The sequence below is a fragment of the Camelus bactrianus genome, chromosome 20 (genome assembly GCF_048773025.1).
Source record: "Camelus bactrianus isolate YW-2024 breed Bactrian camel chromosome 20, ASM4877302v1, whole genome shotgun sequence".
Taxonomy (NCBI): Eukaryota; Metazoa; Chordata; class Mammalia; order Artiodactyla; family Camelidae; genus Camelus; species Camelus bactrianus.
Window position 1 is genome coordinate 2,502,240 of NC_133558.1, and position 12,615 is coordinate 2,514,854.

Genomic DNA, 12,615 nt, shown 5'->3' on the forward strand with positions numbered 1-12,615 from the left:
CAACCACAGCTCCTAGGATGTCACCCCAGCCGGGTCTGCACCCAACAGCACAGAGAGGAAATGCAGAAGTGGGGTCGGCCTTAAGCTGCCCATGAACGGACGATAACCCGGAGCACATGGTCACATTCCAGTCAGGCCCTTAGGAAGCGCGTGAGTTTTTACGTAGCTGGGATGTGCGTGCGTAAGTCGTCTCCACACAACCCGGTCCAGCACAGGCAGGGCTCTGGGGGCAGCGGTGGACCCCGTGCCCTGAGAGACTTCTTTCTGCTGGACTTGGTAACAGTCTGTCCCCGCTGGTCTGAGCTGGAGCCAGGAACACTGAAGCTGCAGGTTGCATTTGTGGGATTCATGGAGAACTGCCCATGCCACCAGCTGTGCCCCGCCTGGCCAGCCCGGACCAGGGCAGGCAGGTGGCACCAGTGGTGTTCTCTCTGGGAAAACCAGCTGCACGCTCAGCCTCTAGGGAGGCGGGGCAGGGTCCATTCTACCTGCAGACACCTCGTCGGTAATGCCTTCAGGTCCCCTCCTGGGGCCATGCGCCAACTATAAGGTGCAGCCCCATTTAGACTTTAGGAAGGCACCAAGAGCCACTGGGTTGATCAAAGGCTTGGACACGGCCGGAGCAGAGATCTCCTTCCCATCTTTATGGAAGATCATCGGTTCTTGATGCGGAAAAGTGTTTAAGGTCAAGGGAGAGTTGGTGTGAATCATTGTAACCAGAGGCTCAGGGAAGCAGGTGGGGCACGACCCCAGCCGTCTCCCCCAGTGAACACAAGCACACAAGCAACAGTTTCTACAAACGAGGGTCCTGAGCACCAGATGTTGAACGGCAAAGCGTACTAGTGACATCCGAAGTATCCACGGCGACCGAAGCAGCTCTCCTGCCCTCTACCGCGAGCTCCCGCGTGACAAGCTCGTCACTGTACCCCCTCTTTTCCTTTGAGATGTTTAGCGTGTGTGTGAGCTCACTTGTGGCGGCTCCCGTCTACCTACAGGGAAGAGAAGACGTCAAATCACTGCTGAGCCAGACGGTCTGGCTTTATCTTCATTTTTGCTAAAAATGAGAAGCAGCCTGTTCTGCGTTGCCAGGCACAGCAGGTGTATCCCTTCGCGTAAGCCGTGGTCACTCTTTCTCTCAAGAGCCCCCAAGCTGCTGCAGTGAAAGCTAGGGATGCTCTCAGGCTGTCGTTGATGGCTTTATTCTAAGAAGGCAGCAGCCATAGTGGAGGTGTGTTATTTTTACCAGTTTTACTGGCACCTGTAATTCTTTCAACAACATTTCCCATTCTGCCGCCAAAGTCGATGCCCGGCCTTGATCTACTTTGTAAAGATACATCTTCCTGGACTCAAACCTGAGGGGTCGGGGAAGAGTAGGACGTGCAGAAGGGACAAATAAAGGGTGAAAGCATGAAATCTAAAAAAAGATTAGTCCATGGAAATCATCAGCACGTCGTCTTGGTTGTTACTCAGACGCCTTCCAGATTATTGGATGCTCATGTTGGAAATCAAAACATCAACAAAAATATTTATAGCCAGTAAGTCCAAAGATTAATATTCTTAGCGTATTTGAAAAAATATTTGGTTGCACTGATAGTCCACAATTTTTGACCTATGAAATTGTTAATTACACACGATTCAGTTTAATCCTAAGACCTTAATGGATAAGTGGGCCCAGATTCTTAGCAGAAACTACTACTTAAAACATATGAAAAATGTGTGGCCTTACTAATAATTAAATAAATGCAAGTACGAAGCAAGAGCAATCCATTTTCAGCTCATAAGTGGCAGGGGTGTTTAGAGAGGCCGACTGTCCAGTGCTAGTGATAGGGGAACAAGAACAGAGCTGGAGGGAATCAAGATGCACAACCTTTTTGGAAAGCAAATTGGCAGTCAGGGAACAAAAGTGGGTTATTTTAATTGAAATACAGTTGGTCTACAATGTTGTGTTACTTTCTGGTGTACAGCACAGTGATTCAGTTATACGTGTATGTATATATATATATATTTCTTTTCATGTTCTTTTTCATTATAGGCCATTACAAGGTAATGAATATAGTTCCCTGTGCTCTAAAGTAGGACCTCTTGTTCTTCTATTTTATACATAGCCGTTAGTCTCTGCAAATCCCGAACTCCCAGTTTATCCCTTCCCACCTCCTTTCCCCCAAGTAACTGTAAGTTTGTTTCCTATGTCTGTGAGTCTGTTTCTGTTTTGTAAATAAGTTTATTTGTGTATTTTTTAGATTCCACATATAAGTGATACCATATGGTATTTTTCTTTCTCTGTCTGGCTTACTTCACTTAGTATGACAATCTTTAGGTCGAAACCATATTGCTGCAAATGGCATTATTTTGTTCTTTTTGTGGCTGAGTAGTATTCCATTATGTATACATATACCACATCTTCTTTATCCAGTCATCTGTTGATGGACATTTAGGTTGCTTCCATGTCTTGGCTATTGTAAATTGTGCTGCTATGAACATTGGGGTACATGTAGCTTTTTGAATTAGAGTTTCTTCCAAATATATGCCCAGGAGTGGGATTGCTGGATCATAGGGTAAACCTATTTCTATTCTCTGTACTGTTTTCCATAGTGGCTGCATCAAACTGCATTCCCACCAACAGTGTAGGAGGGTTCCCTTTTCTCCACACCCTCTCCAGCATTTATTGTTTGCAGACGTTTTAATGATGGCCATTCTAACCGGGGTGAGGTGATACCTCACTGTATCTTTGATTTGCATTTCTCTGATAATTAGTGATGCTGAGCATTTTTTCATGTGCCTATTGGCCATTTGTATGTCTTCATTGGAGAAATGTTTGCTTAGGTCTTCTGCTCATTTTTTGACTGTATTGTTTGTTTTTGTGTTATTAAGTTGCATGAGCTGTTTGTATATTTCATATGTTATATGAAAATTCAAAGCATATAGTTCAATAGAAATCATGGTCCAGACTCTGTAGAATACGTCTAGAAAAAGAAGAAAAGAATGTATGAAAGAATTTTTAAATTAAAAAAAAATTGAACAGGGATTATCTGGGTTTTGGAATTAGGAGGGACTTTCCTACGTACGTTCAACTTCTGTGTCGTCTTCAAGCTTAACCGTAACGGGCATGCGTTGCTTTTGTCACTGAGAAAAGTTAAACTGTATTTTCTAAAATACAACACCCCTGGTGTTGGCCTCCAGACAGAGCAGGTGATTGTTTTTGTCCCTGGCTCTCAGGCAGGATGGAAGGGCAGCTGGGACTCAGGGACAGAAACCAGACAAGGAGCTAGGGCCCCTGGCTTCAGGGTCCTGAATCTGCACTTAATTCTCTGCACCCCTGGCCAGCGTGGACCATGGAGCAGAGGGGACAGCGTTCAGGGAGGCCACGGCTTCACTGTGGAGACCACAAGGAAACTCTCCTCACTCCTTCTCAGATGCTGCTCCACTCTGGTCCTCTGAGACACCTTGGTTCCCTCTCCTGCTGGTGGTGGTATGAAATAATTTGGCTGAAATCTTCTGTCAGCTCCTGTCCCTTTTTATGGGTTGAGTTGAGTCCCTCCCAAAATTCAATATGTTGAAGTCCTAACCCCCAGTCCTTCAGAGTGTGACTTTATTGGGAAACTGGGTCACTGTCGATGTAATTAGTTCAAATGAGGTCATTAGGGTGAGCCCTACCCCAGCACAACTGGTGTCCTGATAAAGTGGAGATCTGGACGCAGAGACAGGCAGACTGTGGGCACATCCTCCGCAGGGAGAATACAGTGTGCAGATTGAAAGTACACGGCCACAAGCCAAGAAGCTTCCAGAAGCCAGGAGAGGGCCCTGGAACAGCTCTTTCCCAGCCCCTCCAGAGGCAGCCTGGCCCTGCTGACACCTCGACTTCACACTTCTGGCCTCCAGACTGGGAGGCACTACGTTTCTGTGGTTTGAGGGCCCCGACCGTGGTCCTCTGTCACCCAGCCCCGGGGACGGAACAAGCCCCCTTTTACCGACTCCATGTCCTACTCCCCTCCTTTCCTCCCCTCCAATGACAAAAATGAAAGGCTTCTGGATCAGATGAGTGTCCTGCATGGTCCAGTGGGCAGAGCAGTGCGCAAGGCCCACCCCCAGGCGCTGAGCATCTGTGACCCAGTGAAGCCACTCAGTGAGCCATTCCGGGTCCGACCACGGCTGCTTTCAGTCACATGGTGGGGAGTGAGGGGGCGTCCTGTGTAAACTTCCACCTGTTGCCCAGGTGCCTCTTCAGGGTAAGAATCTCATCTCCTTGGGTGGGTGTGTATCTTGTGTGCCTTTGAAACGACAGAAGAAAACACTGGGGGGACGGCACTGAGAACACACCTAAATTCCGGTATTTGTTAAATAAAATTATTAAGTTTGTCTGGATGCAAAAAAAAAAAAAAAGGCCCAGACATGGCCTAACAAAGGAGAAGTTCCCTCCGTCTCGTGTGGAAGTCCCGGCCGGCCTGGGGCCTTGCCAGTGAGGCGCTTCTGTGCTGTGCGCTGGGTCTTCGGGTGAGTCCAGAAGTGCCCTGCAGAGGGGCTCCCGGGCTCCCGTGACAGCCCCCGCCCTCCACGCCCTCCGAAGGCCGGGGTCGGGGGGCAGACGGCGCAACTGCGGCGTGAAGATGAAGAAAGGGAGGGTCTCCAGGGGAGGCAGTCGGCACGGAAGCCCCCGCGGTGATTCGCGGATGTAGTAGTGTAACAGCGTCCCTCTGTCTACGTGAAAGCAAGCTTGTATTTCAATATCGTTCCAAAAACATTTAAATTATAAGCTGTAGGAAACACAGTTGATCAACCCACTTTCTAGTTAATTTTTTTAAATTAAACACTTGGGCGGGGGTTGGGGGAACAAATTAGGTTCTATTTTCAGAATCAGAATCTTAGAGATGTTTGTTACTTGGGAATGAAAGTCGGCTTCTTCTGAACGTCCACCACCGCGCCTCGTCCGCTGCCTCGTCTCCACCGCCACAGTTCTGTTCTGATGGGGTGTGTGTACACATTACAGTGTCTGTGAATATCAGACAAAAGCATTTTTAGTCTCTCACAAGTTTGCAATTGCTTTCTTCAGTGGATCTTGATTAACTTTATACTCTCCTCTTGCAGGGGAGCAAAATTCACCACCTCAAAATGTGTCTTCAGCGTAAGGATTAATCTAGGCTGATTGTTTCTAAGAAACAGAAGACTCAGGAAGTCCTTCTTTTTGCCTCCCCCTTAGCTGCTAAGGAATTCGGCTAAAGGGCCTGCTTCTGGAATAGACCAGAGACGTCTGCAAAGAGCATGGGCCAGGTGAGCAGGGGGACACCCAGGCAGGCCGAGACATCAGTCTGCGCTGTGTCCTGCTGTCTCTGCAAGACCCACAAACATTGTCCCCCGAACATCTGCCTTCCCGTCTTCCTGGGAATTGCCGCCCTCCCCTCTGACGTCCCAAACCACCCCAACGTCCTCTTTGGCTTCAGCTGAAGGTGGTGTTTCAGGGGACGTTCTGGGCATTTTGCTGAGTTTCTCAGTCTCCCTGGATCACTCCCACGTGTTATTTAACTTTTATTTGACTTTCTCCTGCTAATCTGTCTCATGTCAACTCTTGGACCAGCCAGAGAGTCCAGAAGGGAAGAGGAAACCTTCCTCCTGCCCACACTCTTCACGCTGCTTCCTCATGTCCTGGTTTCAATCAATAATTCACCACCATGTCTTTCTCTTCACCTCCAGCATGGACCACGGTGCCGGCACAGCGCGGGCATTCGATAAATATTTGATGAGTGAGTGAATCCACATCAATGGTTCTTCATATTTGGAATAAGGGCTCCTCGGGGAGCGTGATGAAACCGGTGGATTCTCTCCTCGGGTAACTGAACCCACACACCATTTTGTGTGACGGCTTCCAGGCTCATAAAACCTATCCTCTGACCTCGGGGTTCTTTAAACCCCAGATATCACATTAAAGTGTGAGCATCTTTGAAAACACTGAAAGCTGTTTGTTACAGGCACCTGGTGTAGGAAGGGAAGGTGGTCTCTGATCCTAAATTTATGACCTGGCAATCTAAGACACTCTCTCACTACCGATCCCAGAGGCACCGTCTACAATGAAGAAAGACTGTTGGAACTGGTACCCAAAGGGCCCTCAAAACTAATTTAGCACAAACCACCCTCAGGGAGGCCATCTTGAGGTCTCCTGCACAGAAACGCTTTGCCTTGGGTTGAGCACAGCCGAGTCCTGGCGGGAGGTGGGAGAGAAGGGTGGGGAGCCCCCCTCCAGGCCCTGCAGCGCCTCTCCAGGGACACTCAGGGAGGCCGCTCCAGCCCAGGCTGTCCTTTGTTATGTCCTTTGTCCCCTTGTTATGTAAATGAGCCTTTTAACCCCCCAGCCAGTCGATCTGGACGTTTGTTGTTTGTTTTCTCCCACATGGGGGGATATTTGAAATTTCTGACTGATCTTCTTTAGGGGAAGTGCTGAAAAGTAGGTCATGCTTCTTTCCCTAAATAGAGTTCAGGCAGCCGGCGGGCTCCCACGCAAACTTTGGTTTCTGTCTTCTGAAGGCGGAACCCGGGCTTTCTGGGAGTAGTGGTCAGGCTGTGGTCCTCGCAGGGGTCTGTCCACCTTGGCACTCCTAACACCTTGGGCGGAATAATTCTCGGTAGCGGGCTGTCCTGTGCCCTGTAGGAGTTTTAGGAGGATCCCTGGCCTCTCCCCACCAGATGGGTAGCACCCCCACTCACCTCCCTCCACCCCCTGGTACTGACAATCAAAAATGTCCCAGACATTGGCAAATGCCCCCCGAGGGCAAAATCACCCGCGTTGAGCACCACTGGTCTACACCAACGCTTGGTCCTCTGAGCCTGGGCATGGTAGAGGAGAGCAGCACCGGACTGCAGAAGTCCTGGGGCAGAGCCGCCTGCTGGAGATTTACCAGGGACAGACCGCCAGAGTGACTCGCTCCTCCCCAGACCCACATGCACACTGCCACACCTGGCTCGGGGTCCTTGCCGAGACTACAAAAGGGAGAAGAGAAAGCCGGGTGGTTGAGGCAGTGGTTGGAGCTTGACGCCCTGGGCACTAATCCACCTGTGACCTGGTTCTACAAGCTCCCAGCTGCCCCTCAGGTGAGCTTCTAGGGGAGAGGAGAGCCTCCTGGGCTGCTTGGCAGGGACCACAGAGGCGGAAAGGACTTTGACTCCAGAAGACACGTAACACACAAAGGGCGTAGCCGCCGTGGGAAAGGCGGGTCCCACTGCACCCGGGAGGAGAACACAGGTGTCACCCGAGGGGGACCAGCGCGTTTCACTGTCAGGCGCAGCTCTGCCGAGACCCAGCTCCCCCAGCACCTCCCAGTGGCCCACTGCTGGGGGAGGGGGGCCCACATCCCACTCATCACTCCCACTCCATCCCTGGTCTCACGCTCCCCTCCCGGCTCCCTCCCAGCACACGAGCTTGCCTGGAGAATTCAGGAAGTTAAAAACACCCGATGCACTGCCTTCCCGCAGACTCTGTGGGAAAAGGCCCCCCCACCTGCCCCTCTGTCGGGTCCAGGACGGCCTCACGCAACCCAGCTCAGCCCCGGGGACGGGCTCCATGGTTCCGACCGGCCACTGCGCACAAAGCCAGCCAACCACCAAGGTTAAACCCCAACCCACAGAGACAAAGGTATCGATACGTTTTAAATCGCTCCGTCGGTTCAGCGCCACAGGAGCTCTCAGGCCAGCCACAGCCCCGACAAAGGGGCTTCTCTCTTTCCCCCCGCCACCCGGACCCTCCAACTCCCCTTCCTACCCCCTACCCTCCCGCCCAATCCCACTCTTCTCCACTGTTGTCTTGTCCACACCCTCACTCTCCAGTCCTTCCCTCCAGGAGCTCTCATGACACTGCGTTCGTGGCACAACCACATCTGTGTGGCCGGCGGTGTCCTGCTGTAAACGCCACGCTCTACTGGTGAAGACTGACCCCCAAAGCCCTTAGGTGTATCCTGGTTTTCTCAATAAATGCTTGTGAAAAAGATGTGCTGAAAGAAAAACTGATTTTGTTTTTCCAAATAACCGGTTCACATTGTGGATGCTCTTCATTTCTGATTGACCTTTTATTGGCAACTGGCCCCATCACTTAAAGCATCTCTGCGTCAGACCTTCAAGTGAACGGCAAGCTCTGGACAAGCACTTAGGTGTGCTGGAGTGGACTCTTCAAAATCACGCACAATACTGAAAGACCAGGAGCAGCCAGGGTGTCAAGGTGAAAAGCAAGTAAGCTGAACCTGTCCTCATACAGCGCAGCAAGTGCCGTGAGCCACACAGTCTCAAAGAACACAATCTAACAGCAAATTTCCAAAATTCTAAATTATGGCCCCATTAAGTAAAGAGAAATTAGTTAAAATTACAGTGATGTTCATACTTTAGGGGAGAAGTGGTGTTACGAGTGGACTTTCATTTCCCTCCTTGGGAATCCCGAAGGATCCCAGACGCTGCCCTGTGAACTGGCCCCTGCGGCCGCCCCCGCCCGCCATTCTCTCCCCAGCACCAGCTCTCTTCCTTCCTGGCGTTTACCACCCTTGGGAATCCTACCGTCTGCCTCCTTGTTTGTCCTCCCCACCAGCGTGTGAGCCCCCGGGACGGCGGAGTCCACACGTGTTTGGTCACCACTGTATACCCAGCACAGGGCCCGGCACAGGTAGGAGGGCTCAATAAAAAATATGTGAGAAGAAAAACAAAAAGGCATCTGTGGAATGGGAGAAAATATTTGCAAATGACGCAAATGACATCATTTAATTTCCAGGATATGGAGCCAGCTCAGCTAACTGACTGGGGATGTTAAATCTGAGGTGGGCGGGGATCTGCCGCACTTGGTGATTTCAGAAATTCCACTCCCATCATTGGTGCTTCACAAAATCATTCATTAACATAACAAGACACCCACACCCCTCTTACCATTTAGGAAATTCCAAGGGTTTTAGGTGCTCTGTGCCAGGAATGGACAAAAATCAAAATACGTATTTCTTACTATAAATCCCAATATCACAGAAAAGTACCCAACTCGTATGGCTGTTTGGAGGCTTAACTGAGATGATGCGCTAAGATGCTCCACGAGGCACCTGGCACGCCATCACGTGTTCCAGCGCGGTGCTGGTCTCCCGGTGCCTCTGCTCTGCAGCCTCCGGGGCGGACACAGGAAGTGTGTGCTCACACGGAAGCGCAGCGTCCAGCTGGATTTCTGAAATGGCATTTTCAATCAATGCTTGATAAAACAGTACTTTCATGAACTGGCTGTGACTTAGAAATGCACACCACAAAGTCACTGCAGGAAGAAAAAGTTTTAAATCTGCAAGAGAAGTCGAACATCAGGAAAGAGCCGAGCAGGAAACTAGTACCGAGGGCGGCTTCCTTCCCTGCAGCTGCCTCTCCCCGGGGCCATCTTCCTCTCTCAGAGCCGAGATGGTGGAGTCACTCTGCATCCTTCCTCCCCTGCCGCCCACCCCATCCTGGCAGGGAGGCGGGGCCCGCGTCCCGCCGCCGGGGAGCCTGGGCGGCACAGGCAGCGCTCTCATACTGCCGTCGTACTCCTTCTGGGATCGGGATTTACCCTGAAGATTATCAGAGGGAAGGACAGCCTCCGGGTCCTTGTGACAGCAGCTGTCATTTCCACGCTGGAAACAGAGGCTGGGTCCCCAGTGCAGCTGGGCTGATGGTGTCCACTCGGCCTCGCTGGGACACCTTCCTGGGACACAGGCAGGGAGCGTGGGACACCTGCCCTCTGTGCTGAGCAGGGGCCCCTGGGCTGGCTGCAGGGACGTGAGTGTGGCCCTGTTGAGTCACCGTTTCCACCGTGTCCAGCCCTAAAAATGACGGGGGAGCATTCCTGGGCTCAGGGAGGGGAGACAAACGCCAGGAAGGGGAGAAAAGAATGAATAAAGGGAGGCCCAGCCTTTCTGTGCCTTCACAGCCCCTAGGCCAGCAGGTCCTCGGACACTTTCCCTGCCCACCGACCTGTCCAGAAAGAGGGGGTGGGCTGCCTGTGGCCACAAGCCAGGAGACCCTGAAACTGTCCTGCCCCAACCTCTGCGTCTACTGTCAAAATCCCGCAAGGGGCTGAGGCCCAGGTTTAACGTCCAGGCCAAGGGGCTGCACGCACCAGCCCATGGACTCCATGTCTGCTGCCCTCTCTACACCCGGGGTTTTCATCTCTGCGGAGGGGTGAAAACAGTCCTCCCCCGGTGGTTTGTGAGGTGAGGAGGCTGAGGGGGAGTGGAGTCGATTCTGCAAAGCACGTGGGGTCTCCTGGCAGCTGGCAGACGGAGCTCAGGCCGCGTGGCCCTCAGGCGACGTCTCCGTGGCTCAGGCCCCCGGAACAAACACACAGACTGGGAACTTACAAACAACAGAAGCATATTTCTCGCAGCTCAGGGGTCACCCTTCTGAAAACGTAATCACGGGGAGGAACTTTCCTTTTGCTTTACAATAAATTGTGGATTTAAAGGAGACAGCATGCTGGGCTTTCGTTTTAAACGGAGCCTCTCTGGGCGGTGGGGGGGGGGGCACAGTATCCTTGGCTCTATTTGGTTTCTGGTCGAGGCCAAGGGCATCAGAGCGGTGTAATCCCCGTCAGCCTGGCAGATACAGGTCCCTCCATCCGTCCTCAGGCCCTGGGGAGGAGGGGAAGCTGGAGGCTCAGGGGACAGCGGGTGCTCCCAGCGGCGCCCGGCTGCTGGGACCCTGGCCCTCAGCCCAGGGCCGCCCGGACGGAGGTGGGGAAATCAGGGTCCCGAGCAGGGAGGGCCAGGGAAGGGGCGGACGGCAGGACATGGCTCTGAACGTCGCGCAGCTCCCGGCACGGGGTCTGGGCTCTGCCCCCACCTCTCACCCTCTGATGCCTTTGGGCAAGACGTGCGCCTGCACTGGCCTCATCTGTGGATAACACCACCTGTTCTGTCCACCGTGCAGGACAACGACCGTCGCTATTAAGGGCTTGGCCATCTGCAATGTATTTTGCAAACAGAAAGGGGATACTCCTACGGTTAAATTAGAGTTTTTCCCTCCTTCCCTCCATTTTACCGTGTTTCCTCCACTATCTATATGGGTTTTTTCAGTCACGACCACAACCTTTATCGAATGTAGGAAGCAACACTCCGTGTATCTGGGATGCTGCTCAGAGAACATCCCTCGGTGTCTTCTCGAACCTACGCTCCCTCCTGCTCACCAGTCCTTTCTTTGTCGCCTTGGCGGCGACTCCGAGGACGGGGGGCTTTGAAAGGAGGGCAGGGGGCCGGGCAAGGGGAGTAGCCCCCCGGAGTGCTGCCCGGGATGACCCCCAGCCCCGTCCACGTCCCTCACCATCACCCGCCACCTGGGGCCTCACACCAGGCCAGAGAAATGAGAGCCCTGGTGTGCGACGAAAGGGCTGCCGTAACAAACGGCATGGACGGGGCGGCTAAACCGCAGGCACATCTTCCCTCACAGTCTGCAGGCTGGAGGCCCACAGTCAAGGCGTCGGCGGGGCGGGCTTCTCCTGAGGCCCCTCCCGCTGGCTTGCAGACACCGTCTTCCCCGTGTCTCCACGTGCCCTTCCCTGTGTCCTAACCTCATCCTTGCGTGAGCTCGCCAGTCCTGCTGGACCAGGGCCCACCCCCTTTTTGTAGCCGCCGCCTCCCAACACAGCGCACTCGGAGGCACTGGGAGCCAGGGCGCCAGCTGACGCACCTGGGGGGGGGGGGGCTGCACAACTCAGTCTGCGGCAGACATCCGCGAGGTGGCAGCCCTGTGACGGGCCGCGCTGCGTGCAGGGCTAGGGGCCCGTGGACGCTGCACTTCGCTCATCTTCAAACAAGCCGTTGGAAGGAAGAAATCAGGGCAGCACATAGACTTGGGACACGCAGTCACTGACTGGGAGTCAGGGCTCTGGAGAGCCTCCCAGCCTCTCCTGCCGACAAACCGGTTTGTCCTGCCGCCCTCTTCCTACCATTATGACCCCAGGAACAGAAGCCAGACGTGTTTAGTCACCAAATGATAAAATACTGCGCTGCTGCTCTTTGAAGATATGACATCCGTCCCTGAGATCTTTATCTTTGCCGCAAACGCACTGAGGGCGAGTCTTCTCGCCAATGGGAGGCAGGACCCTCGGGGTAGGCCCGAGGGGAGCGGGGCTGGCGGGGGACCAGGAACGGAGGAGGAGTCTATTCCTGGCCGTCGCAGGAAGCCGGGGAGAGGCCGACAGGTCCCTGCCAGGCTGCGGGAGCTCCAGGGAGCCACGCTGGACAGAGGAAACGGACACAGACTCACGGGGACTCCCCGGGCCGGGCCCTGGGTGGGCAGGGGGACCAGGGAGAGGGGCTCCTCAAGGCCAGAGAGGCAAGTCCTGCGCTCAGGAGCGGGGGCTCCGAGGGCCGGGTGGGGCAGGGAGACGTGCCGTGGAGGCGGGAACAGGCGCTGGGAACAAGTGAGGGTCACACCCAGGCAGCAGCACCCACTTCGATCTCAGGGGCTCGCCTGGTCCGGAAGAGGGTGAAGAGAGGGGTCAGGCTCAGGACTGAGCTCCCCGGGGTGGGCCAAGCAGGCTGCTCTGCGGCTATGGGGTCGGGACTGAAAGTGATCTGGACAAACAGGGCCATCTATACGCTTTTGACTCCTTTCCCTGTTTCTTCTTAAGAGTCCAGTCTTATC